Genomic DNA, 26,416 nt, shown 5'->3' on the forward strand with positions numbered 1-26,416 from the left:
TTTTCCTTCCCATGCTAATATAAAAGATATGCGACATATACTTAGCCTCCTTACCAGGAAATTCTCATTGAGAACATTTCACATCTTTCGTACAAACACCCAAATAAAGCTTCTTTTTTTTTTTTTTTTTTGTATGTGGTACAATGTGGTTTTTCAAAGGGTTACCTATCTCCAGAATAACACTAGACATCTGAACAGACCTCAGCTAAAGAAGCTTGGGCAGTAGCATGCTGTTCATAGACACAGCATGTTCTCAGAAATGCCCATTTTTGCTAGCTAAAATCAGTTAGTGGTACCAGAGTTGGCATTCCCTCATCTGTCACACAGCGATTCAGTCTCTTTACCTGGTTCCTCAGGTGCAAAATGCACTAAACCTCGGGGAGGCTGAAGTTTTTACCAGAGTTGTGAATATTTCCGGGAGACTTTCTGTGAGTGAGGTGACAAGTGAGCTCATAGTCTCCCGCAGGCTGATGATACAGTAACCTAACCTCTGAGAGGACTAGTTGTAGTTATCCAGATGGCATCAAGAGGCACAGTCCTCCCAGGCACAGAGTGGACCCAGTGTATATAGGGGTGAGCAAAACAACACAACCCAAAAAACAAGAGCTTTCTAAATGGGTAGGCACTCCTGAAACTTTATTCATAAGTTTGATGTTACGTCTTCAAATTTATTCTAATTTCTTCCTGCTGTATCGTCAAATAACCAGAATTATTCTGCTTCAGTACCTAAGTGGAAATCTCATGAGCTACATGTACTATAGAGAGGCAAAACTTAAGGCTGTGTTCATATGGGATGGCCTATTCTCAAGTAAAGCAGTCAAACAAAGTTATGTCTGTTCTGTGATCGCAGCAAAGCCAGATTTCTTCTCACCGAAAAGCAAAACATAAATCTTGATGTGAGTTAGGGAAACAATGCACAATGAATGCTTGTAAACTATGGCTCTCACAATATTTTCTCTAACACTTGATTCATTCATTAATACATGCAATCATTCCGAATACATGCTTTATTTCAAAAGCTTAAATACTTGAAGTTTGTGTTTAGCTATTATTAATTTTTAAAATTTCTGGCTCAAAGGGGCAGTATAAAGTATCAGAACGGAAAACATTCCTTTAGTTATTCTGAGAAGTGAGTTACACGGGTGTAGAAGCACGCACGCGCACTTTAGGTTTGCACAGAGGCAAGAGTGAAAGTCTATTGAGAGTACGTTATTCTTGGAACAGTGTTCAAAAGAGAAAGGCCCAGGGTTCCTCACTGCAAAGACATGAGATCAAATCTTCAGTCTATTCCATCTTTATGGCATAGTCCTTCATGGAACTGTATAGTAATACTCTGTTCATTACATTGTGGCAATATCTATTTATAAAAATGATTTAATCAATCACAGGATTAAGAGAACATCATGATGAATATGCTTGTGTTGCCTGTGAGGGTTGTATGGAAGAAGTTGGGAGTTAGTGAGGTGAGTGGGGGAAAGGATGCAGAATCAGAAGGTTCCAGGTATCACATTAAAGAGATAAGACTTCAACAAGTGATAACTCATCAAAAAGCCGCTATTGAATGACAAAAGTGATCTTATTTCTGTTTTCTCCTTTTTCGTATGCCAAATACCACATATGTTTTATTGTATTTTTCAGATAGTTTGTGCTCTTGCTTTTCAAGAATATTAGACTACCTACCAAGAATCTAGAGCCCAGTAAGGTGACTGCACTAAGAGTTAGTTTAGAAGTGAGCTGAAGCTAAATACTGAACACATCAGAGTCCCTCCTTTCTACATTTTCTGCTCTATAACATCACTTTTATTCTGTCTTAATTTTTAAAAATCACTTACATTTATGTCAAAATTGACACACACGTGAAGGACAGAGGGTGATTTGTGCATGTATGTAATGTCTTGAATATTTAAAGGGTTTCATTTCGTCCCCTGTCTGTGAACATCACTGCATAGCACTACTGATGTTTACAATTTGATAGTATAATATGGATAACAGGCTTTATCTAAGGCTTGGATTTAAATCTTATTGCATTGATGTCCTTAAATATGCACCCATTTCTTTTTGTGTTTCTTATTTTGTTCTTTAATTTTTTTTTTCAAGACAGGGTTTCTTTATGTAGCCTTGGATATCCTGGAACAAGCTCTGTAGACCAGGCTGGCCTCAAACTCGCAGACATCCACTTGCCTCTGCCTCCTGTGTACTAAGAATGAAGGCAAGCATCACCACCACCCAGTTTGCGTCCACTTTCAACAATGCTGCTATTTTAGATATTATATACTACTGTATTAAAATATAGTCATTTATGTCTTACACTAAATATTACTAATATACTTACATCTACTTCTACTTTTGTTTTTCTGGGTAAATGATGAGTTCAAAAATATTCCAGCCTAGTTTTCAGATGATTTATCTCTTTATGCAATGGTAATAGACAATATGCAGATCCACTCTGCTAGGGGATTTTGTTTCTAAAGTAAAATAAACAATGCGTAACAGTTATTTTTCAGGCAAGTTTACCAGTGGGCTTATTTTCCCATCATTTACCAAGAGACAGAATGACTTAACATCCAATTATTTTTCTGATATTTTAAAAATTAAGTATCAAAGGGGTATTTTCCTGAAAGATTTATTTGGTAAAAGATGTTTTGAAATTATTTCTTAATTTTTGGTGAGAGCAAGGTATAGTGTATAGTAAAAATTGGAGAACTCCCTCCAACATGCCCCTGGAACACGTGCAACAGAAACAGAAATAGAGGCAAGACAAAATAAGATTTTCAGATTATCTCAGTCGATTCTCAAGACTTTCTATGACAGCTTAAATGACATTTTAGTTGGCTTTATTTGACAAAGTCAAAGATCTTCAGCGTTAAAAAGTTGCCTTGGGTATCTTATTCCAACATTTTTCTCAAGTAAAAATATTTTTAATAGTGAGGTACTCACTAAATATAAGTAAAATGAACAGGGGTTGTTTTTTTATTTTTCTTTTTATTATTATTATTTTTTTATCAGTTACATTTTATTAACTCTGTATCCCAGCCGTGTCCCGATCCCTCATTCCCTCCCAGTCCCTCCCTCCCTCCCTCCCTCATCTCCACCGTGCCCCTTTCCAAGTCCACTGATAGGGGGAACCTCCTCCCCATTCATCTGATCCTGTTTTATCAGGTATCTTCAGGACTGGCTGCAAAGCCCTCCTCTGTGGCCTAACAGGACTGCTCCTCCCTTCGGGGGTGGGGAGGCAAAAGAGCCAGTCATTGAGTTCCTGTTAGAAATAGTCCTTGTTCCCCTCACTTTGGGAAACCAATTGGTTACTGAGCTACCACAGGCTACATCTGAGTGGAGGTTCTAGGTTATATCCATACATGGTCCTTGGTTGAATGTCAGTCTCAGAAAAGACCCTGTGCCCAGATATATTTGGTCCTTGTGGTGCTCCTATCCTTTCCCCATCAGACTAACTCCCCTTCTTTCTTATGATTCCCTGTACTCTGCCAAAGGTTTGGTCATGAGTCTTTGCTTTGAAAACACTGCTAGTTAGAGTCTTTCGGATGCGCTCAGTGCAGAGCTGACCTTTCTGACAGCCAGCACGGGGCAGGAAGCTCTTCATTGGAGTAACACAGACCTGTGCTGAAGCCCTCTTGCAGTGACAGTGTTTTTAAACAGCTGAAAACACACATATTGTCTCTGTCTGAACCTCCTTCTCCCCAGAGCACACACCCCTAATTTCTCCCATCATTTCCCAGGTGATAAAGATTCATCATCCCCTGCTCTCTTCACCCATCTCCACAGGTGGCTAATGCCTTTGTGCCAGATGGAGCTTGACAGGAACAGACTCTGCACACGGGCACCCAACAGCCTTCATTCTGGACAGGAAGTCCTATTCTGACTTTGGTAGCCAAGTTTCCCCAAATGTGAAACACAGCATTCTAATAGTTCTTTCTCGATATTAAACTTTGTCTTTTGAGCTGGTTTTAACTTGTATTCATTTTTATTTGTTTTTCTCACTGAGAAACAGCTTTTTCTCTTGGAGCCACTTATGAGTGCTTCTGCTAACATTACAGCAGGAAGCATAAATTTGCCAATTTAGTTCATACAAATAGTTATTATGTTTCTCAAAATAAAAATTACAATAATTGAATTTGGACAGTAAAATCTGTTTCTTTGAAACATGTAGTTCTGCCTAGTATTTATATGATAGGAAAATGACTTAACTTATACTTCCATGAAGTATAATTTTTAAAATGATCACCCTAATTTGCTTTCAATTATTGGTAAAAGCCTTGGTGCTTAACAATTTATTATTTATAGCCCTGATATGAGTTTCCCACCCAGTACCCCTCCTCTGCCAGCTGTCTCTAAATACAATTATAAAAACAGTTTAAGGAGAACTACAAGTGAAACTATATTTCCCAGGTAGTAATCTCTATAATATTTCAAATTCTATAAAATCTGATTTATTTTTAGCAAGTAGCAATTCTCCTCTCAAATTTAAGATTATCTTTGCAATCTTTTTTCTTATGCTAATAAAATACGAGACACATCACCATGGCAAACAATATGAACAATTACTCTTTATGTCTTGGTGGTTTAGATGCTTATTTTATAGAGCTGGGCAACATGTTCTCCCATCAACTCAAAATCACACTCTGGTTTTGTCACTGTTATTTATAAGTCTTAATTTTAACAACTGTAAGCATTTCCAATCGGATGGCAATTATATAAAAATTTCTTCATTCACCTCTTTCTTTCTTTCTTCTCTTATTTGATTTGGAGTGAGTTTCAAACAGTTGGTTGTTCTGTTTCCACCTTCCAAGTATTAGGACTATAGGGACATGACACCAATCTTGGCTCCAGTCATAGTTTCTCACTGGAATATTTAATCTTGCAAGTAAACACTGAATTGAAAGCATGCTTCCTAATTGTTTCTCTCATACTTTCACTCACTCGCTCACTCACTCATTGCTTCCTTAACATTCTGGTAAAGACTCATTCTTGCCCTTAAAAACAACCCTGTTTTTGTAAAGCTCAGTTGAAGGCTTTGATTTTTACTTTACATACCCATTGTTTGTGGCTGAAGTGATTTTCCTTTCCAAAATGTGCAAGGTGTGAGGTTTATAAATCACCAACCCCTGACCCCCAAACACCACAGTGAGCCACCAATATAGATGTTCTGAATTGTTTTCCTTCTGTTTGTTGAAGCTGAGACCATGAAAGCTTTATACAAGCCATTCAGTTTGAATTAGCAGAGTGAGAACTAAGATTAATGTTTTCTGGTAGCAAGTGTGCCACCATTCTGCATTTACAGGCTGAGTCTTGTCATACATATATATGAATTAAGCTATAAAAGTGTAGGTCAGAAATAGTACCACATGAGACTAATAATGTTAACTATTTGTATTCACACAGGTTTTATTTTAAGCACAGATTTCAAATATTTTATTAAGGGGTAATATATTTTATTTTCTAATACCCATACATTTTCCAAATCAACATGCTAATATTTATCAGTCCATTTTGTTAAAATGCTGGCAGTTACATCAATTTTGGGTATTCAATGGAATATAAGTACTTTCAATAAGAAGCTTCTCTTCCCATTTAAACATCATTAAAATTTTACTTTACCCAACACTGAACTTTAATTTAGAAAATGTATAATCCATATATGCTGTTGAAGACTCTAGTCGAATCATTTTAAAGAACCCAAGTGTTCTAATAGCTGTCCCCAGTAATAGAGATGTAATGGAGTATTACTCAACAGGAAGGCCAAGCTGCAGGTGACTTAGAGTGAAAGCAGAAGCAAGAACACCCTACATAAAATACAGAATGTTCAGCTCAGACATTTTTGATATATTTATATGCTATAGTTTTTAATACATTCATGATACAAATAACTAATATAAGCAGGATTATCAGTACAAATAAGTCTCTGTACTTTTACTCCTCTTTTTTCTCTGTGCCAACTTTTAATAATTTAATTTTTGGTTTTAGAGGTTTTTAGTTTGTTGTGTTTTTTTGGGGGGAGATGTTTGTTTGTTGGTTGGTTGTTTTTTGTTTTTCTTTTTTTCTTTATATTTTTATTAATGACAGTTTATTCACTTTGTTTCCCACCTGTAGCTCCCTTCCTTCTCCCTTCCCAATCCCACCCTCCTTCCCTCTTTTCCACCTATGGTCCTCCCCACGTCCACTGATAGGGGAGGTCCTCCTCCCCTTCCCTCTGATCCTAGTCAATTAGGTCTCATCAGGAGTGGCTACATTGTCTTCCTCTGTGGCCTAGTAAGGCTGTTCCCCCCTTCAGGGGCAGGTGATCAAAGAGCAGGCCAATCAGTTCATGTCAGAAGCTGTCCCTGTTCCTGTTACTATGGAACCCACTTGGACACTGAACTGCCATGGACTACATCTTTGCTGGGGTTCTAGTTTATCTCCATGCATGGTTCTTGATTGGAGTATCAGTCTCAGAAAAGACCCCTGTGCCCAGATGTAGCCCATTACTCCCTCATCTCATCTTTAAAGTATTCTTCCCATTCCTCTCACCTGACAATAACCATGACATCAGGAAATAAGGAATGCCAATTATAAGTTTTCATCTCAGTAGACCTAGAATGGGCATGGTCATTCTCTTCATCCTTCTCCAGTACTGCGGTTAAAACTCAGCTCTATCATCTTCCATCATCACTCTTCCTTCATGTTCTGCAGCTGCTCTTTTTTTGGCCCATCTGTTACTTCTTTTTCCTCTGTAACCCACAAAATACATTAATTCTTTCCTATTCTGTCTCCATTCAAACTGTTATCTTGTATTTTAGGTTGCACAGAGAAGACTTCTAACTTTTTGTCTCAAGCCAACTCTTTCTTATGCCTTCAGCTCATGTGTCCCATGACATCACATGACTCCAGAGCATCACTCTTCTGCCATGTTCAGTTTGTTACAGCATCACCTGAAAATGAGTTCCTTCAATCCCATTCCACACCTGCTACTATTGCCATCTTCCCAATTTCAGTATGGAGGAATTTCCTTTCTAGTTGCCAGGCAACCCCTGTTTTACACTTTGTTGGGAATAAATTATTTTCATTTATTTTAAACCTTATAACACTTATTAACAAACATTAAAAGTTAAATCAAACAGTGACACTTATCTGTTTTTCATTTTTTTCTACAGCTGTGGCTTATATTGTAGTTCTTATGCAAATTTAATGAAATATTTTTGATTGCTCTTTCCTTAAATTTGAGGAAGTAGACGTAATAATTAAGGAGAATTCATTGAATGCACATGTGTACCTTAACATATCTCCATATGCTTTTAATAAATTGAAGAAATAATGTCAGTGTAAAAGTCCCAGTCATTTCTAGGACAAGATTAGATGAAAAAGTCGCTTATACATATTTGATTAGGAAATCCATCCGAAGTCTCAGTGTTCATTCACAGAACAGAATCTGACTCTAGTTAATTATATCTTGGCAGTAGATGTCATTACTGGGTCCACTGCAATCCCACAAATGCTCTCCTCCAGCCAGACAGGGCTGCTGGTGAGTTCATAGGCATCTTTCCAGTTCAGTGGTTCGCAGGCTTGTACACTGTCTCACTCATTCTCTGGGTTTCAGGAGCATTACAGGAATCAGCTTAGACCTGTGCTGAACAGGGCCAAGTCTTAATTGCTCTAAAGTCAATCTTCATTTACTGACATCAGATGGGAACAATCTTTAAAACCTTGAATTTGTGACAGTTGGAAATATAGTCATAAAGGGGCCCCTCTTATTTGGAAGCAAATGTTGAATTTCAGCTATGGCAAAGAGTATGGGACTTTTTAAGAATCAATTTGCTTTAGAAACAGCATGTGAAATAACTATGGAGCAACTGAGTACAACTTCTAGAGAAAACATTTCTTGGGAGGGATGTGGGTATACTTTATTTTTCAACTAATAATCACTTGGCATTCTGATGTTTTAGTTAAATGCCATATAGTCACAGTGTCTACACAAATCAGACAACACAGAAGAAATATACACTATAACTACATTTAATGTTTCTTAAAAAAGGAAATGTTTCTGTTTATCCAAACTTCACACTCATGATTTGGGCAACTTTAAGTAGGACGGAAATAGAGCATGAGTGATTGCCAAACTGACATTCGGAAATGTGACCCAGTCTCATAGTGTTTCAGTGCACATGTGATCTCAAAGCTTAGAAGTCTGAGGCAAAAGGGTAAGGAGGACTCAAGTTTGTTCTTGACTGCACAGTGAGTATAAGGCTAGCCTGCATTACATGAAAAGCTAAGTCAAAAAGAAAAGATAAACTAAAGCCCCTCATCACCGTTTGTTCATTCTGTTGGCAGTATTGGCTCAATTGAAGAATTTAGTATCTATTGTTCTGATCCTTAAATTTAGTGCAAGACAATTCTTTTGAATAAACCAATTAAGTTAATTTTTAATATTGACATTAAAGTTCATAATAATACCATACTGCCCAAATATCTTAGGTCATCTTTAATCAATATAAATATGTAAGCTACAAATGAGCTACAATATGACGCCTACATATAAAGTTACACTTCCTATAAATCACCATGAAAAGAAAAGCAAGGAGAAAGCTAATTTTACTTCGTCTATTTTAAATTTTCTCATTTTAAGATGGAACCAAATGAATTGTTACTGAAACACTGGGCACTTTTTTTCAGAAGTTCATTAATCTGTGCTGTACTTGATTCCATAACACATGTCAGTTTAAGGATCCTGTCCAGGTATGTATCTGCCTATACTGGGCAATACTCACTGAATTAACATTATATTGGTAGGGACATGGCTTTGGCTCATATATTTTGTCAGCAATTTTCCAGCTATTAGTTACTTTATGAAATATTTCTCAGTTGCTTTGCATGAAGAGTTTTTAATATGCTCACTGTCTTCTAGTTGCCAGCATGAGGAAGTTGACTCTTAATTCTCAATTCAAAATAGACACATGCCTATTTGTAGAAGCCCAGCTATATTTTTTTATTCTATTATTAAATTGTGAGGCATTGAGGAGCTAGACTATAACATCTGTTACAGCTCATTCTCAGAACTTATGTGGTTGTAGTGAGAGACTCTTCAAAGTTTTAAGAGCAGAGAGTATTCCTCTCATGACAAAATTACTTGTGTGTGTTAGTCCTTTTGTTTTTGTTTATTGCGAGCAATTGATTTCATACTTGACAGTAAATAGTAGCTGACAAAAGAGCAAAGTTTGAATTGGATAGATAGCTCAGCAGTTAAGACCACTTGCTGCTTTTTCAGAAGACTCAAGTTCAATTCTCAGCACCCATATAGCAGCTTATACCATTTGTAACACCCATTCCAGAGGATCTGATGCTCTCTTCTGTCCTCTGCAGGCACCAGGAACACACATGCTGCATGAATATACGTGCAAACAAAACACCCATACACATGGAATAAATTATAAGCTGCAAAATGGACAATGTTCAGATGTGCAAATTTATATGTATGTATATGAAAGAGAATAAAAAGGAATGTGAGAACCAGGAGGTAGAATATGACTTTAATACCTTCATTTGGAAGGCAGAGGCAGGCAGATCTCTATGTGTTCTAGGCCAGCTTGGTCTACAAAATGAGTTCAAGGACAGTCAAGGATACATAGAAAAGCTCTGTCTCAAAAAACTAAACAAACAAACAAACATAAAAGTAATGTGATGACTGGGGGGAGGAAATGGCATAGAGACAACCTAGAACCCCTGCACAGATGTAATCCATGGCAGTTTAGTGTCTAAGTGGGTTACATAGTAATGGGAAGAGGGACTGTCTCTGACATGAACTGATTGGCCTGTTTTTTGATCACCTCCGCCTGAGGGGAGAGCAGTCTTACCAGGCCACAGAAGATTACAATGCAGCCACTCCTGATGTGATCTGATAGACTAAGATCAGAAGGAAGAAGAGGAGAACCTCCCCTATCAGTGGACTTGGGGAGGGGCATGCATGAAGAAGAGGGAGGGAGGGTGGAATCGGGAGGGGAAGAGGGAGGGGTTTATGGGGGGATACAAAGTGAATAAAGTGTAAAAAAAATAATAATAATAAAAGAAAAAAGAAAACAAAAAGAAAGTCTGACCAGCTGATGATCATAATGTTATCACATTAAATATGAGAATATAGCATTTTAAAATTTTCCTAAACAACAAAAGTTATAGTGAGGAGAATATTGTGAAAAGTCATTATTAAATGTTCTGGAAAGCTCAGATAACTATAGAGGATTCAGTCACCTGGAAAACCTGTCTCTAGGAAAGTTATTCCACTCTTCTGTGTTTCCACTTGCACGCTTCAATGGAGTCTATGAATGGTACAATTAACTGTTGTGTCATACAGACACAGGGGTGACTTTCCACTATTCCTGCCAGGGAGAATACAGTAGTTCTTGTACCAATGTTAGCTATCTTTAAAAAAAGACTAAATTTTATTTCACGTGTATGAGTGCTCTACTTTCATATACATGTGTGCACCACTTGAGTGTAGGGTGCTCACAGAGGTCAGAGAGGGCATCAGATATCATGACATTGGAGCTACACACAGTTGTGAAATACCTTGTGGGTTCTGGGAACAGAACCTGGGCCCTTTGCAACAGTAAAATGTGCTCTTACCCACTGAGATACCTTTTCAGCACCATTATTAGGTATTCCAAATAGGAAAACAATATTAAAAGTTATATTAACCTTTAGATATGAAATGTTTAATTTTTTTGACTTCTCAACTCTTTGAAAAGTGTGATTATAGTAGAAAAAATTGATTCCAGCAGAGAATCTGTCTATATTGTGGATTGAATATGTCAGCCTCAAGCTAAGCCAGGCAGAACTCTGCCCCTGGAAAAGAGGACACTGACCACTGTTAGAGGAACCTAAAATCCTCAGCTTTGTTGTATTCTTGAAATGTCACTATTTCATCTCCTCAAGAATCCCTCAATAACATGGGAACAAAAGCTTCCTATGAAAGATCCATAGTTCTCCTCTTCCCCACCATCGCATGCCAAAAAGAAACAGGCTCAGAAGTATATGAATGAAAGCTGAAACTACCAACTTGCTTAAACTCGTATTAATGTAAAGAATCATTGAGCTCTGCTTTATGGTAGTCAGTCATGAAGATAGAACATGGTTGGCTCAGAACAGTGATACCATGCATCATTTAAAAGATGTCAGGTTTTGAGGACAACTCGCTAAATCTTCCAAATATGAACTGGCCACTAAAAATCAGAAAGCAGTACTGGCTCCTAAATCACAGCACAGAAAATACATACTTTTACAGAGAGAGAAAGAGAGAGAGAGAGAGAGAGACAGAGACAGAGACAGAGACAAAGATAGAGACAAGGAGACAGAGACAGAGAGGTGGGGGAAACTAAGGAAAGAAGGAAGGAAGGAAGGAAGGAAGGAAGGAAGGAAGGAAGGAAGGAAGGAAAAGCAAGGCTTTTGTCTTAAGAGAATAATATGATTAATAAAACATCCTTTCACCTTTTCTTTAAAATGTTTATTTGTATTCGTAAGTATGTGTGATTGTATGTGTGAGTGTGTGTATGTGAGTGTTCGTGTTTATCCATGCCCATGTGTCTGTGTGTAACTATGCACATGTGTGTGCTTGGAAGTGTGCTTGTGTGTTCACCTGCATACATGGCCTATGGAGACCACAAGGCATTGTCATTTGTCCTATAGCTAGAGTTGTGGGCGTCTGTGAATCAGCTGAGACGGATGCTTGGAGCCTAGATCAACCACTGAACCAAATTTCCAGCCCCAGTTTCATTCTTTGAGCCTCAGATTACATCCTCTCACAGTGTGATAAGGCCGAATACTGACAGTAAGAATTCACCAGTAGTGTAATAATTTACTACTAATCATGTAACTGATAATTTCACATATGTTAGTCTTAAGGTTGTTTTGTTTCTCCACAGTAAGCCATTATTTAAAGGAGACCTGGTGCTTGCACAATTATAACTGTCAGTTTCTCAGAGCTATAACAGTCACTTTTGCTTTTTGCTTTTGAAACATGGGTTCTCTAACCATTGTCATTCATAGGAAAGTAAAAAGAGAGGTTAGCAAGATGGCTCTGTGGTTAAAAGCAAAAGCTGCTCATTAGGAAGACCTGACCCTGATTCTCAGCACCAAGACAGCAGCTCACAACCAACTGTAACTCTAGTCCCAAGTAATATGAAATCCTCTTCTCAACTCCTTGTGCACTGCACTCACATGGTTCATGGACATAGGTATAGGCAAAGTACTCACACACATGACATCAAAATAAGTGAATTTTTCTTTTAAATGTAAAAAAATGTATGTCTGGAGAGAAAAATTTTAGATAAAGCTAATAGTGTATGAAATACAAATAAGCCTCTGCTTTTCTAACAATGGATATAGCCATATTAAGGGTTAATATACTTTCCCTAAGTATCAAGAATAGACTAGGTGCAAGGGCTCATGGAAGGCAACAATTTGTGTAAGATGCAGCACACAGTTTAAAATACACCCCATCATTGACTCCAGAGGCCTGCTTTGATATTTAAATCTCGGTGGAGAGATGGTTTTTAGGAGGCCTTTACTAATGGCAGAGAAGAACTTGCAAGTCCATCTCCTTTTGTTTGTGACAGCAGGTGGGATAGCTTGTAAGGGTCACACCTCTTTCTCATGCTCCTTGTGCAAATTAATCATTGTTCTGAGATGTTTCTATGCTGGCTTAGAAACTCTACAATAAAAAGACAGGCCTACAGTTACTGCAGAAGAAGGCTGAAGATGATGCTCCAAGCATCCTGTCTCAACTCTTGTGTAAACAGGACACAAATAAAGCAACTAGATACAATGTTGTGCAATGGGAGGAGCCAGAGGACAGGAAAGAGGGGAGGAGCCAGAAGGCAAGAGATGAGTGGGAGGAGAAGGAGCAAGGAGCAGAGCATGAGGAGAGCAGAGCTGGAGGAGAGAGCTTGGAGGACGTGGAGCATGAACCAGACCTAAGATTTCACAAAAAGCAAGTATAATCTGGGAAATCTAAATGTTAGGAAACAGAGGGCTGGAGGCAGAGACTTGAGACTTGCTGCTTGCACTGCTTGCTGCAGCAGCCTGCCTTTTGCTGTGGCTGTTGAGTCTGGATCTTTAAAAAAGTTTCCTGTGAACTCAATGGCTGGCTCTTTGACCTCCCCACCCCCAAGGGAGGAGCAGTCCTGTTAGGCCACAGAAGAGGACTTTGCAGCCAGTCCTGAAGATACCTGATAAAACAGGATCAGATGAATGGAGAGGAGGTCCCCCCCATCAGTGGACTTGGAAAGGGGAAGGGAGAAGCTGAGGGAGGGAGGGTGGGAGTGGGAGGGAATGAGGAACTGGGATACAGCTGGGATACAGAGTTAATAAAATGTAACTGATTTAAAAAAATTAATAAAAAAAAGTTTCCTGTGTGCTGTGTGTTTATTTAAAAAATATTAATCCTCACTCCCAACTCAAGAACCATTTGACTCTGCTGGCTGGCTCCAGCACCCCATGTGAAATGAAAATATGGAAACAAATATTGTTATCAGTTAAGATGTAGGTTAGTTTTTCTTTTCTTCTGAGACAGAAATACAATAGAAGAGAAACACTGACAGTGATATGAACTGTGAATGAATATGAGGGAGGGAGGAGAACATGAGCATGAACTGGGTTTCCGTCCTAGTGCCCATTATGGCAGACATATCAATTATGGAATGAAGGTAGGGTAGATGCTTAGAGATTATGAGTTGAAGGGAGTAAATTTGGCTCATGCTGCATGATGAATTACCTCTAAGCATGACTGAAAAGAGCAGTGATGTCATCACTTCCTCATATTTTATGCTTCTTACCTCTTCTAATCAGCAGAGAGGCATCAATCAGAAAGGGCTTCATGAGTAGCAGACACTCTGTTATCTACAGTCTACTTCAGGGCTGGAAAGCTGAAACTTTTGTTTCATTCTGTGTATCAAACATGTCATATACATCAAAGCCAAATGGCAGAAAGCACATTTTTTTTTTCCTTAACCAAGAAGAACTGAGAAGTTCTATGTAAAATGGCAGGAGAGTGCAAAGAATCAGAAACAAGATTACCATTTAGCAAACTGATAAATAAACACTAGGAAAGTTCTATAACATACATAACAAAAATTATCAACAGCATCTAAGTCTAAATTTTCATTTTGAAACCAAAAGGGAATATCAAATGTTTAGCTGGAAAGATGGTTCAATATAGTCTTTATTTCTGCATTTTCAATATCTTTTGTCCTATGCATGTAGAGACTATGCTTGCTTTGCTTGAAAATAAACTTCTCTCTGTTGAGGTGATATAAATATTCCCTCAAATTTGAAATTCTGTTATTTAAATTTTATTATTTTATAAATTACAGTGTATTCAGTTTGTATCCCAGCTGTAGCCCCTACCTTACCCCCTCCCTATGTCATCCTCCATCCCTGATCTCCTAACATGCCATTTCCCAAGTCCACTGATAGGGGTGGTCTTTCTCATCTTCCCTCTGACCCTAGCCTATCAGGTCTCATCAGGACTGAATGTATTGTCTTCCTCTGTGGCCAGGTAAGGCTGCTCCCCACTCTCAAAGGGAGGTGATTAAAGAGCCAGCCACTGAGTTCATGTCAGAAAAAGTCTCTGTTCCCATTACTAGGAAACCCCCTTGGAGGCTGAACTGTAGTAGGCTACATCTGTGCAGGGGTTCTGTATTATCTCCAGGCATGGTACTTGGTTGGAGTATCAATCTCAGGAAAGATCCCTGTGCCCATATTTTTTTGGTTTTGTTGCTCTCCTTATGGAGTTCCAGTCCCTTCCATGTCTTTCATCTCCCCCTTATTTTATAAGATTCCCTGTAATCTGCCCAAAGTTTGGCTATGAGTCTCAACATATGCTTTGATACCTTCCTAAGTAGAGGGTTTCAAAGGCCCTCTGTGGTAGGCTTCTATCTTGTTCTCTGTTTTCTCCCTCTTCTGATGTCCATCCCATTTGCCTTTCTGAGTGAGAATTGATCATCTAACCTGGGGTCCTCTTTCTTGCATAACTTCTTTAGGTTTACAGATTTTAGTATATTTATCCTATATTATTTGTCTAATATCTACTTATAAGTAAGGATATACCATTTGTGCCTTTCTGCTTTTGGGATACCTCACTCAGGATGATCTTTTCTACCCACAATTTGCCTGAAATTTTCATGATTTCCTTGTTTTTAATTGCTGGGTAGTATTTCATTGTATAAATGTACCACAATTTCTGTTTCTATTCCTCAGTTGAGGGACATCTGGATTGTTTCAGACTGTGACTATTACAAATAAAGCTGCTATGAGCATGGTTGAGAAAATGTCCTTATTGTATACTTGAGCATATTATGGATAAATGTCTAGGAGTGGCATAGCCGGTTCTTAAGAAAGCACTATTCTTATTTATCTGAGAAAGCACCAGATTGATTTCCAAAGAAGTTGTACAATTTCACATTCCCACAAGCAGTAGAGGAGGGTTTCCCTTTCTCCACATCCTTTCCAGCATGTGTTGTCACTTGAGTTTTTGATCTTAGCCATTCTGATGGATATAAGGTGAAATCTCAGGGTCATTTTGATTTGCATTTCCTTGATGACTAAGGATGTTGAGCATTTCTTTAAGTGAATTTCCATCATCCAATAGTCCTCTATTGAGAATTCTCTGCTTAGCTCTGTACCCCTTTTATAAATTTAATTCTTTAATTTGTTGCTTTTTAACTTCTTGAGTTATTTATGTATTCTGGATATCAGCCCTCTGTCAGATATAAGGTTGGTGAAGATCCTTTCCCACTCTGTATGCTGTCATTTTTATCTGACCATTGCTTTACAGAAGCTTTTCATTTCATGAGGTCCCATTTATTGATTGTTGATCTTAGAGATTGTGCTGTTGGTGTTTTGTTCAGGAAGTTGTCTCCTATGCCAATGAGTTCGAGGCTCTTCCCCACCTTTTTTCTAACAGGTTTAGTGTGTCTCTGGTTTTATGTTGAGGTCATTGATCCACCTGTACCTTAGTTTTGTGCAGGGTGATGAATATGGATCTTTTTGCATGTTCTTACATGTAGACATCCAATTAGACCAGCACCATTTATTGAAGATGTTGTCTTTTTTCCTTTTTATAATTTTGGCATCATTGTCAAAACTCAAGTATCCGTAGATGTGTGGGTTTATTTTTTGTGTCTTTTATTCAATTCCATTGATCCACCATTTTGATTTTATATCAGGACTATGCAGTTTTTATTACTGTTGCTGTGTAGTACAGCTTGAGGTCAGGGATGGCGATTCCTCCAGATGATCTGTTGTTGTACAGGATTGTTTTAGCAATTCTAGGTTTTTTTAATTTTTCCATATGAAATTGAGAATTGTTTTTTCAAGGTCTGTAAAGATTTGTGTTGGTAATTTGATCGGAATTGCATTGAATCTGTAGATTGCTTTTGGCAGAATGACCATTTTCACTATGTTAATCTTACCGATCCATGAGCATGGGAGATCTTTCCATCTTCTGAAATCTTCTTCAATTTCTTTCTTAGGAGACTTGAAAGTTTAAAAAACAAACAAACAGGTCTTCCACTTGCTTGGTTAGAGTCACCCCAAGGTACTTTATGTTATTAGTGGCTATTGTGAAGGGTGTTGTTTCCTTAATCTCTTTTTCAACCCTGTTGTCTTTTGGATACAGAAGGGCTACTGAGTTAATTTTTTATCCAGAACCTTTGCTTAAGGTGTTCGTGAGCTGAAGGGCTTCTCTCATTGAATTTTTGGGTACTCATGTATATTATCATATCATCTGTAAGCAGTGATACTTTGACCTCTTCCTTTTCTATTTGTCAATGTGGATGTTCTTGCTTCAGCTGTCCCTCCACTCAGCAATTTCAGAGTCTGGATCCTGTGCCCCTCACATAGGGTACATGCTGATTACCACCACCACTTTGGCCCACCCACCTTGAAATTCTGTTGTTTGTTTGTTTTTTGATCAAGATTTTAAAATCTAAGTCAAGTCATTTTTTTCATTATTTCGTTGAACAGAACAGTGAACAATTTAAATTTATTTAATTTTGTGCTCAATTTTTTTTCTCACTCATCTGCTGTCTTCTATCACTTTCTTTTTGCATTAAGTCTAATAATAATAGAGAAATGTTTTCTGTGGTTTCCATTGTCTTCTAAAGGCCTGCCTAGGGTCAACCCTGTTCACTTAACATATTTAAGAGCTTCATCAGGTTATTTACTTGTAATTTATGCATATGTGTATGTTGTGTACCTGAGTGTATGCATTTACACCATGTCCTCATAAAGTACTCAGCTTATGCTACAGTGGCCAGAAGAGGGCATAAGTTCCCTCAAGTCACAAGCAGTTATGAACTGCCTGGTGATGTGCTAGGCAGAGAACATGGGTCTTCTGCAAAAGAAGCAAATGCTCCCACCTGCTGGACCTTAGCTCTAGGCTCTTTACACAGTTAAGAGTACTGTGTTGTGTTAACATCACAAAGTCGCAGCAAAGCAAAATGAGAAGAGGGAAGTTAAGAACTGTTTAAGACAAAACCCTCCTCTGTGTAACGGTGTCTTTCTATTTTTAGGCTCTTCACTGGTCTCTACATGTATTTGATGTGTGTGGGTTATGGGTGTTTAGTTTTAGTCATCTTTCCTTGTTAAGATATTTGAAGCAGAAAAAAAATAGAAAGAGGTGATTTACAGTTGCTAAAATTGCTGAAGGCACAAACATCAGGAAAGAGCACAATTAGGTTTACCATCATAGCTGAAAGTGCAGGATTTCTAGGTAACTACTGGCAAAGAGCACACACAGCTTCTGGCCTTGGGCATTGTACCTGGGGCAGCATCCCTGGCCACTGCAGTCATAAAGGCTTACGTTGCACTTTCCTCACAAGTATGACTGCTGTTAGTTGTGAGCTAGGCTTCAGCACTTTGTGCAGCTGTTGAAGAAACTACATTGCTTCACTCCCTGACTTTCTGATTTCACAGGAAATAACAGGAATGGGGCACTTTTCTAACTCCTGGTCCCCAACAAGAATTGAACTACTCATCAGATGTTTCAACATTGAATGAGATGAACTTTGAAATTCCATCTTCTAATCATTTGAGACAGAAAAGTTTGGATTCTAACACTTTTATTTCTTACAGCCAATAACAGTTCCAGAACACATAAGTGACAAACACCAAGAAAGGGGTACAACAATTTGTTTCCTCTTTTCTTCCTTTCTTCCTGCTTCCTTTCCTTGACTATCCTCCCTCCGATCCTCTTTCCCTTCCATCTTTGCTCCCTTCTCTTCCTATACTCCAATACATGTTCCTCTTCCTCAATTTTTCTTCTCTCTCTTTCTTTAAGATTTTATCAGAATCTTAGGAAAGTTTTGTTCTTCTTGGTGAGTTAAAAATCATGGTACTTATTTTATCACAGCATGGCCATCTGTTAAACAATTTCTTCATACCAAACCCCAAATGTATACATTTTATGTATATGTCACTACATATACATAGATGTAGTTATGGTTATGTTCTACTATATCTCCTCATACCTCTTCTAAAATAAGTTATGTTACGCTTCTACTAGTGAAGAAACTCTGAGGCTCATAAAAGTTAACATATAGCTGGAGTTTCCAGAGATGGTGACATTATAATAATGAATCAGTCAAAGTTATTTATTCCTAAGCTGTAATATTTTCATTTGTCATTTATACCTCAAAACATATAGAAAAAAAATATTTTTTAAAGAAAGAGACTACTCTTCTTAAACATTTTTCTATTTGAAATTCACCCTCAGTCTTAAAACAGGGAGATTAGCACCATTGGAGACTAAAATACTGACAGAAATAAATCCAGATATATTGTCAAATGGCCTGGAAATTTTCATGTCTCTGCCTGTCAGTCTTCTTCAATTGCTCTTATGTACACAGAGTTGGATGAACACTGCAAGAAAATTTTGTTCCAGAACATTCATTTTGAATTTTACCCTTTAAGTGCATTTTTCTTAATTATTGAAAATTATAAAAAGGTCTTGAAATATTTAAATGTAATTATTTCTGATAAAAATGTGTGGTTTTGAGCACACACGTGTGTGTGTGTGTGTGTGTGTGTGTGTGTGTGTGTGCACACGTGTGTGTGTGTGGGGGGGAGTCAATTGTCTCCTTTCAACTGAAATTTAACACAGGTCATCATACTTTGCTGTAAGCATCTTAATACCATCAGCCATCTTCCTGGCCCTTGTCAGTCTTCTTCTGTTTCAATGATCCTTTGCACATTATTTTTATAATATTTAATTAGAGCTCATATTTCCTCAGTACATTCCATATCTTACATGACAGACTGGCATAACCTTATAGTAACTATAGTGATGTTACCTTGATGTTACCTAGACAACTTATGGCTGTGTTACATCATGCTCCATCACCCCAAATTTCCTTCTCCCCCCCTTTCCTATAGGTAAACTCCACTTTTTTTCATCTTTAAGAATTCCCACTAAGAAGCATTTATTCCCCAAGATAGTTTAGGAGAACAGGCTGACAATCAAGGTAAGATCAATTTCATTGAATAGACCCTCCCGCCAGTACAACCAGTAGAGAGAATAAACATTGACTAAGAAAATTGATTAACTTCATGTTATGAGACATTTCCTATCTAATGGCTAGTAACTTAAGGAAGGATTCTCTTTTAGTTGATCTAGACAGACAAGTTCACATACTTCAGGTAATGAATTTCCAGTAAAAGAGTTCGAATCACGGTTTTTACAAAACAAACTGTAATGGTAGTTAAAAGCAAATAAGTACATTGCACACTGCAAAATATGGATCCATATAGCATACCCCCAAAACTGAACTGCGATTTTAGTGTTTCCTAACTTCTGTGTAAGGGACTCCTCCCTCCTTGATGAACCATGGTGCACCTCTCAGTTGGTCTTGATGCACCTGTGTGGTAGCATATTGTGGTGAGCAAAATTGCTGATAGCATCTGATATTTACTACTTCCATGCATTTCCCTTTTGATTTAATATTTCATACTGAGTTGCAAACCATGAACATGTTCCCAGGTAACAATGGTCGCATAGACACAGCCCATACAATTAACGAATACATGGGGGTGATTTCTACCAAGAATTTTTGAAACCATTACTAATGAAACCTAGCTTTGAAATTCAGAGCACATTGTGCTCTCCTGTTCTCAGCGACCTTACCTCTGGCTGCATGCAGTTACAGCCAGTTTACTTTCACTAGGTAATGAACAATCCTGCCAATTCTGAAAATCTATAACCCCAAGAGCCCCAGAGGCTCCTCACTAATGGAAGCAACTCTTTCTCTTGGGCCTGGGCCAATGGCTGCTGGAAATAGTTGTGTAAGTTACCCAGGGAAGTGTTTTATCCTCTGTGGCTGAACTCAGGACCCCTTTTAATATGGGTTGCCTCTTATAATGGCTTAGCTGGTCATGTCAAGACGAACTATCAATTAGTCCCCTGAATGTTTTTAGTGGTTGCAGAGACATATGTCATGTAAGTCTACGAATGAAAAAGACTTTATTTAATGTGACACTGTCACCCAATCTCATCACACTCATCAATTTTAATTCACTTATGCCTCTTTGGAATGCTCAGTGCAACTCCTCTGTTTCGACTGTTTCAATTTTACTGATGTGCTCTTCAATCAGTTGCTCAGAGCAGTGACAAGAGCGACATGACAAGCGCGAAGTGCGCTGTCAACCCCGGATCCACAGCATTCCTGGTCAGTGTCTGGGCTCCACATCCTCATTCTTCTACCTCCATTTAATAATAGGTCAACGAAACCTCTTCTCAAAGTTTGATTTGAGTTCTGTTAAACTTCACAAGTTGAATATATTTCAGTTGGCTCATTTTTTTTCACATTGTTAATGTGTCTAACGTAAAATTACCTTTCATCTTTATCTCTCTGTAAGTGAGCATTGGACTCTCTCTCACCCTTCAGCAGCTATGCTAGGTTCTCTTACTTTTTATTCTGAACTTCACAACAACCATAAATCATTTATCTATTTAATTGCTAAGTTGAACTAAGGAGCCCATATACAATTTAATGTTCATAGACATCTCAGAATTGGAAATTTAATATGAGATTTGATTTACTTAAAGTTTCTTATGCTTAAATAAAATTAAATGGTACACAAAATATCTTCCCATAGGTTTATACTTGCAGATAGAATACAGATTGCTGTAACAAAGTCTGAGATTGTTCTTATAACGGGCAAACTTATGATGACTAAATATTTGCTAAAGTCTTCCCACTGTTACACACAATGATGAGCTAGCTTATGGAAGTTATGCTTTTTGCGCATGATTTGTAGAGCCCTGTCAAAGGTGTTATCTCACCTTCCCTGTCTTTTTTCCTCTGGGTTTCCTATTTACTTAATTTTTTTTTTTTTTTAAAGAAAATCTTGGTTGCTTTACTTGACAGATTTAATTGATGGATACCTGGTCTAATTAGGATCTTTAATCAACAGAATAATTGTTATAATTTAGTAGAATTCATGAACATTTGGAGAAATACAAACTTTTCTAGAACAGCTCTCTGAATTTCCATATGGCAAAAGACTAAAATTAAATGCCTGGATCACATGTCACCCTATACCCTCCTATAGAAATAATCTCAAGCTTTGTCATCTCTTTGCTTCTATTCTACCTTTGAAGCTTCTGAACCCACTAGAATAGATTGGGGAGGAAGTATGTAATATTTTGAATTAACTTAATAATTAGAGAATGAAAACCTTTAAATTAGGTTGAAATGTTACCTATTTCATAAACAGTAAGACAACAAGAATAATTCATTCTCCACATACTTTTAAAACTTTTATATTTATTTTTTAAAAATATATATCATTGGCACTGACACAGAGTATGCCATATGCCCAATATCTTTGATTTGAAATAGTCTATTGGTAACTATTTAGTTGTGGTTTTAGACATGTGTTTATTCATGTAGTTTAAATAATGTAGGATTACCACTTTAAGAATCATTACTAAGTCCCACAGTAAGTAATTTGAGAACAAACAAATGTAATTAATGTTCAGTGCAGTGTGCTGATGAGGGCCATGTAAATAATGCAGCCCTCTTGAGCAAACAGCAGGCATCATCACATTGTCACTGTGTAGGAGATGCCTGGCTCGCCCTGGTAGGTGAGGATGCCTCTCCTTGCCTAGGACCTTCTGCACTCCTAACTTAATTACTATCTTCACACAAACCAACAAGCACAAAATCCACCTGCCAGCAAGTCAGACACTGTCTGGGAAGATAGCACGGCTCAGAGCTACAGCAATTTGTGGCTGCCCTTTCCTACCTGCCATGCTCATGTCAAACCAAAATCTAAAATAACATAATTGTGTGATATCTTTGGATACAAAATTTCTCCAATATCCTACTGCTTATTTTTACTTGCATGAAGGAAGTGTTTTTTTTTTTTTTTTTTTTTAGTTCAAACACAAAATGCCCAGTTGATTTGAGCACTTATTAATCGTTAGCTTAGGAAGGCATCCTATGAACAGAAAAGCTACAGAAACAATACACACAACTTTCTCTCTCTGGATATGAGTCAACATTTTTTTATTATTATTTTTCAACGAATTTTGCTTAAGAGAAAATAACATCTGTACCTCTTTTCTGAATCAGGGTCCAAATCACACTCTTCAAAATGGCAGCAGTTTCTGTAAAGTAATCCTTTGGTGGTAGTCATGCAGAAATGATGCTTGGCAGGGCTTGAATGGCATTAAAGAGCAATCTTCTAAAGATACCTGAGAAGAAAGTGGTATGAATGTGAACACAAATAATCCTCTGGAATGTTTCCTTTACTGCAAGTCCCTTATTTTTATTAAATATTATATGTCATCGCTCTCTTTAATGATACTTGAAATCTCAGTATTTGCTCACATACACAAATGTCAATGTCTTTTTTTAATTTTTATTTATTTTTTTTATTAATTACACTTTATTCACATTTTATCCCCCCAGAAACTCCTCCCTCCTCCCCTCCTAATCCCACCTTCCTCCCTCTTCTTCACATATGCCCCTCCCCAAGTCCACTGATAGGGGAGGTCCCCCTTTCCTTCCTTCTGATCTTAGTCTATCAGATCTCATCATTTTCTGTGGCCTGGTAAGGCTGCTCCCCCTTCAGGGGGAGGTGATCACTGAAATCAGGGACAAGGCAAGGTTGCCAATCTCTCCATATCTCTTCAACATTGTTCTGGGAGTCCTTGCTAGAGCAATAGGACAGTTGAAGGAGATCAAGTGGATACAAATGGGAAAGGAAGAAGTCAAATTATCACTATTTGCAGATGATATGATAGTATACGTGAGTGACCCCAAAACTTCTACCAGGGAACTCCTACAGCTGATAAACAGCTTCAGCAAAGTGGCCAGATACAAAATTAACTCAAAAAAAAAAAAATCAGTAGCCCTCCTGTATAGAAAAGACAAAAGGGCTGAGAAAGAAATTAGGGAAACAACACCCTAAAACAATAGCCACAAATGACATTAAGTACCTTGGTGTAACCCTAACCAAGCAAGTCAAAGACTTGTGTGAAAAAAATTTCAAATGTCAATGTTTTAATGTAATATATTTATATAGCCTGATTTTCTCACATGATTACAATAATTAAGAGAGAATTCAATGCATCAGTTTATATTCATATTTTCACAATTAGTCACTTGGTTTTTAAGGGATGCATTATATTTTATGCTTAAGTATTTATAAATTTTATTTTATTTTGTTTTATATTTAAGGGATTTAAATCCTAATGGGTAGTTGACACATTAAACTATTTGAACCATTAAGTCATTGATTCTCAGGTTACCTGTAAGAAATTCATATGTGCTACAACATCAAAGGATACCTCCTAGGTGAATATTGATTCATCAGAGAGGACATTCTATAAAAGAAAATTCTAAAGAGAAAAAAATAGAACCAGAGTATTTATAGTCATAGCTGTATACATACAGCGAAATGAATTACGTCTTGTAGTTACAAATATTGTATGATACATTAAAAATTTAAAAATAATCCTATAAATTGATGGTAATTATGACACTATTTTTCAGACTTATGTACTTATCACAGCTTATAAAGCACATTCAGCTATATTAGGGAAGGTAAGCAGAAATCCACTATGACTTAGCAGTTAAGGAATTTTTATTTTCAGACAAACAACCACACCTAGAGGGTTGCAGAATGATTGAGTGCTGTATTCTGGAATCGCTAAATTCACTCTCTTCCTCTATAGAAACGGCAAATAATCCACCACTTAGGAATGGCCACCATTGATTTTACATTGAGCATGGAAATGTTCAGATATCCAACTGATGTCAAATGTTCTCACCTATCCTTTCCAGGGTATTAAAAACCTTAAGGGTTGAATATCCATTGTTAACCATTTATGATGTGCAGTCAGGTTTAATGACATCGGGTGGGCCATCCTGATTCCAGATTAACTACATTCCACTCACATGAATTTTTACCCATCATGCTGCCACCTGTCTGGTTCCAAACCTGCTCAACTATGGAAATTGACAGCTGGTTGTTCAGTGGGGAGTGATGGGAGCAGAAGTCAGGTGAAAATGGCTCATTAGCAATGAAATGGAAAAATCTGCAGACTTCCCTGAGGACATCATGGGTGATGTGTCTGTCTCCTAAATTATCAGACAGAAAGTTAATTATAAAAATAAAATAACAATTTCAATACTTTTAGAGGTTTCTATGATTTGATACTATCCTACTTAAGATACTCATTTATATTTCTTTCACCTGAGGTTTTCATTTTGATATGAATTATAACATTAAAGCTAAAGATAAATTGTCTGATAGCTTGCTTTCAGAGGGTAGTTCAGGAGAATGTAACCCAAACTAGCAAGTTGGCTTGTGAGACTCTCGTCACTCTCAGACTATATGAAGTTCCATAATCTAGTCTTAAATAACATATCAAGAGAACAAAAACTAAAGTCTATGACAATTTGATCACCCTTATAGTTTCTTTTCCATTATGTCCCATTTTTCTTCCATTTATTTACTGAGAGTAATAAGAACGTATCTGACATATCTTTCAGCTGTGGACTTTAAAACTGTTTAAGATTCTTTGTATTAGAATGCTTGTTATCAATACAAACAAATCTTTATATGTGGGCTTTATGTGATTGAATCATTCACACCCTAAAATTCTTATAGTAAGGTGATTGTCACAGACAATTTCCTAAGTTTTCTTCAGTATGTAATTTGTTGGTCCTCCTCCCAAGTGTCTAGCCCGTGGGTGAGGACAGGGGTTCCAGGCCAAGGGGGTGAAAGACACCGAGTCATCACATAGACACAGGGAGTCTGGTGAACGCTTGTGGCTGCAGACTCATTTATTCCTGGAAGAAAGAGCTTGTTATGCAGCTTTGGGTAACCAATCAGGTTCCTCCACACCATCTCCAAACCTGCCATTGGTTGTTCTTCTCTGGGAAGACTCTCCAACCTTAGGTTATGTATTTTCCAAGTCTACTTCCATATCAACATCAGTGGAAGCTGCCCCATGCTGTGAACCTTAATGGCCCTTTGTTAGGAATGCCCACAGTGACTAGTGACTGTTACTGACAGGATGCTGTCATGATGCACATCTGAAATCCCAGCACTCTGGAGAAAGAAATAGGAGGATTACCCAAAGTCTGAATCCAGCCTGCTCTGCATAGTGAATTCCATGCCGACAAGGGCCATTTAGTGAGAGGCTGGTCCAAAGAACAAATAAGGAAATCTTATTTCTAAGATATAAATCATAACAATACTAACAGCATAGTGAACGAAGCATCATATGTGCAATATAACAGTGCACAGTGGCTTGCCTTTAGTAGCGTTCTCTTCTGCAGACCCAGCTATCAGAGCTTGTTATTATGGTAGAAACACACTGATGCAAGAATAACCCTGAATCCGACCAGCCGCGTTCTAAAAATAAACTTTTCTAAAGTCTCTCTGGCCCCTTTGTTATCTGGACTCCTTTCTCACACATGTGCATTTCCTTCTGACCTTTTTCATTACCTGGTAGCCCGGGGCCCCACCATTAGTGACAGCCACTCTAAGTCACACTGGTAGGTCTGTCACTATTAGTTAAGAATGCTATTCAACTTCAAGATAAGTAGAATTTTCCTCCTATAATCCTTGGCATCCTCAGTGGTGAGGGTCATAGGGCTGTCTGCAGCAGACACCCAAGCCAAGAATGAACAGGTTGCTGAAACATTTTATTCCACAAAACTAGGAGCACCCAGACCGTCCTTGGCACTGCCCTTTTACCACATGTACTTTCTATCTAAAAAAGAGTATCTTTTATCTTCATAAATATAATGTCACGGAACAAAACTGCTTTTCAGACATGACCAGAAAAACCCTTCATGGGGGAAGGAGCAGGTTGCAATGGGCTTAGCAGACTTTGTTCTCTGCAGAGTGCTTGAGCCTGCTA

General features: G+C 37.8%; 1 protein-coding gene across 2 annotated transcripts in view; it reads right to left on the bottom strand.

The window, feature by feature from the left end:
• The window catches only part of Cntn5 (contactin 5), a 1,228,807-nt gene that overhangs the window by 924,512 nt on the left and 277,879 nt on the right, over positions 1 to 26,416 (bottom strand). For both annotated transcript variants that reach the window (XM_060369300.1, XM_060369297.1), the window contains exon 2: positions 22,595 to 22,732. The gene's annotated coding sequence lies outside the window, so the exon portion shown is untranslated. The remainder of the gene's footprint in view (positions 1 to 22,594; positions 22,733 to 26,416) is intronic.

The sequence above is a fragment of the Meriones unguiculatus genome, chromosome 1 (genome assembly GCF_030254825.1).
Source record: "Meriones unguiculatus strain TT.TT164.6M chromosome 1, Bangor_MerUng_6.1, whole genome shotgun sequence".
NCBI classification, from domain to species: domain Eukaryota; kingdom Metazoa; phylum Chordata; class Mammalia; order Rodentia; family Muridae; genus Meriones; species Meriones unguiculatus.